Source organism: Salvelinus sp. IW2-2015, linkage group LG18 (genome assembly GCF_002910315.2).
Source record: "Salvelinus sp. IW2-2015 linkage group LG18, ASM291031v2, whole genome shotgun sequence".
Lineage (NCBI taxonomy): Eukaryota > Metazoa > Chordata > Actinopteri > Salmoniformes > Salmonidae > Salvelinus > Salvelinus sp. IW2-2015.
In genome coordinates, this window is record NC_036858.1 from 7368819 (window position 1) to 7372101 (window position 3283).

Genomic DNA, 3283 nt, shown 5'->3' on the forward strand with positions numbered 1-3283 from the left:
TAATTGACATAATTTGAGTCAATCGGAGGTGTACCTCTGGATGTATTTCAAGGCCTACCTAAACCTAGTGCCTCTTCCTTGACATCATGGGAAAATCAAAATTAATCTGCCAAATCCTCAGAAAATAAATTGTAGACACAAGTCTGGTTCATCCTTGGGAAAATTTCCAAACGCCTGAAGGTACCACGTTCATCTGTACAAACAATAGTACACAAGTATAAACACCATGGGACCACGCAGCCGTCATACCGCTCAGGAAGGAGACGCGTTCTGTCTCCTGGAGATGAACGGATTTTGTGCGAAAAGTGCAAATCAATCCCAGAACAACAGCAAAGGACCTTGTGAAGATGCTGGAAGAAACAGTACAAAAGTATCTATATCCACAGTAAAACGAGTCCTATATCGACATAATCTGAAAGGCCACTTAGCAAGGAAGAAGCCACTGCTCAAAACTGCCATAAAAAAGCCAGACCACAGTTTGCAACTGCACATGGGACAAAGATCGTACTTTTTGGAGAAATGTCCTCTGGTCTGATGAAACAATATATATAACTGTTTGGCCATAATTACCATTGTTATGTTTGGAGGAAAAAGGGGGGGGGCTTGCAAGCCGAAGAACACCATCCCAACCGTGAAGCACGGGGGTGGCAGCATCATGTTGTGGGGGTGCTTTGCTGCAGGAGGGACTGGTGCACTTCACAAAATAGATGTCATCATGAGGGACGAAAATTATGTGGATATATTGAAGCAACATATCAGACATCAGTCAGGAAGTTAAAGCTTGGTCGCAAATGGGTCTTCCAAATGGACAATGACCCCAAGCATACTTCCAAAGTTGTGGCAAAATGGCTTAAGGACAACAAAGTCAAGGTACTGGAGTGGCCATCACAAAGCCCTAACCTCAATCCTATAGAAAATGAGTGGGCAGAACTGAAAAGCGTGTGCGAGCAAGGAGGGCCTACAAACCTGACTCAGTTACACCAGCTCTGTCAGGAGGAATGGACCAAATTCACCCAACTTATTTGTGGGAAGCTTGTGGAAGGCTACCCGAAACATTTGACCCAACTTAAACAATTTAAAGGCAATGCTACCAAATACTTTGAGTGTATGTAAACTTCTGACACCTGGGAATATGATGAAAGAAATAAAAACTGAATGAAATAATTCTCTCTACTATTATTCTGACATTTCACATTCTTAAATTAAAGTGGTGATCCTAACTGACCTACGGACAGGGAATTTTTACTAGAATTAAAAGTCGCAGGAATTGTGAAAACTGAGTTTAAATGTATTTGTCAAAAGGTGTATGTAAACTTTCGACTTCAACTGTAAGTCTTGTTAGCTCTAAGACAAATGGATGCATGAATGCAGTCACGTTTTTATTTCAAGGAAGAGTGAATGTGTGAACGTTTGTTTCTAAACTCTAGTGTGTCTCTAAAGAGAGGAAACAGAGTTGCTCTCACAAACTCCTGCTCAAACATTGTCTGTGGGCTCCAGTTTACACATAGGGAGACAGCCTTGATACATCTTCCCTCTGTGTGTGTGTGGTGTGTGTGTGTGTGGTTGTGTGTGTGTTGTTGTGTGTTGTTGTGTGGTTGTGTGTGTGTGTGTGTGTGTTGTGTGTGTGTGTGTGTTGTGTGTGTGTGTGTGTCTGCGTTGCGTGTGTGTGTGTGTGTGTGTGTGTGTGTGGATCAGTGTGTGCATGAATCTGTGTGTGTGGATCAATGTGTGTGTTGTGTGTGTGTGTGTGTTGTGTGTGTGTGTGTGTTGTGTGTAATTAAAAAGCTGGCCAAAAGTGTCTGTTTTCTCTGCTGTAGTTCCACCTCTCTCTCTCTCTCTCTCTCTCTCTCTCTCTCTCTCTCTTTTCACTGAGAGACTGAAGCCATTGCGGGGAGGGGGGGGTTATACTTCCTACAGTGACTTCAGACTCTCATCAGTCAAGTGTTCCTTTAAATCAAAGTCTATGTCTTTTCAACAGAAGGCAGTTAAGGCTGATGTGGTTGCAGGGAAAGTAAAGTAAACAGGCATGTTAACAAGATCCTTCTTGCACTCAGATGTGAGATATGCGTGGGAGGAATTGGAGCTCGGGGAAGTGAGTTGTGGAGTTGCAGTTTAGGCAAGCTGCCTTGTTATGGCGCTATCAATGGTAAGTAATACTGCCACCTTGTGGGAAGTATATTGATAGTGTTTCCCAATACGAACATTTGTCTCTATTTGTGTCATCAGAACAGAAGTAGGTTTAGCTGAAATAGCAAGCATTTTTGGAGTTTGTATGATTTAATGAAGTCAGGATATTTCTGAAATAATGTTTGATGTATTCGTCCATCAATCTTACAGATAGATTAAAAGTACATTTAAACTGGCTGCAGCTGAAAACATGTTTAATGTGCATAGAGGGACATTAAGAACTTCCACCCATATATTTCCAAACATGGCAAATATTGAATTACAAGGTGGATGGAGACCAAACGTGAAGACAACACCATTGACCCTTCACCCTGAGCTGCTTCTGGGTCATCCCTAGTTTCTATAGACACAAAGTCATAAACCTCACCCAGTTCTACAATTTCTCCTCTTACATTTTTATTTGAAGCCTAACCCTAACCTAAACTCTAAAATGAACCACACTGCTAACCTTATGCCTAACCCTAACCTTAAATTAAGACCAAAAAGTGAATTTTTGTAGCCAATTTTGTCTTTGTGGCTGTGGAATCTGACTTTGTGGCTATATAAGCTAGTTGAAACCCTGCTTCTGTGGGTTCCACGCCACCCTGCTCACACCCTGTAAACCACTGCACCTGACCTCTGACCCCTATCACTAGAGACGCTGGATAGGAATGATCTCATTGGTCCTGTTTTCACACACAGGACAAGGTCATTTCCATTTGTGGCTGAGTAGGTACCAGTTCACATAATTACTACTGAGTGTTCAGTAGCAGTGTTCAGTAACAGTGTTCAGTAACAGTGCACATACTGGAAATAGTGAAGGGACTTGTCTATGTTCAATCAGCCCCTTGTTCACTCAACCCTATGTTCCCTCAGTTCCTTTAGCCCTATGTTCCCTCAGACTTATGCTCCCTCAGCCCTATTCTCCCTCAGCCCTATATTCTGTCAGCCCTATTCTCCCTCAGCCCTATATCTTCCGGCGCCGACAGAGATGGCCGCCTCGCTTCGCGTTCTTAGGAAACTATGCCATATTTAGTTTTTTTAATGTATGATTTCTTACATTGTCACCCCAGGAAATCTTAAGTTTTATTACATACAGCCGGGAGGAACTATTGGA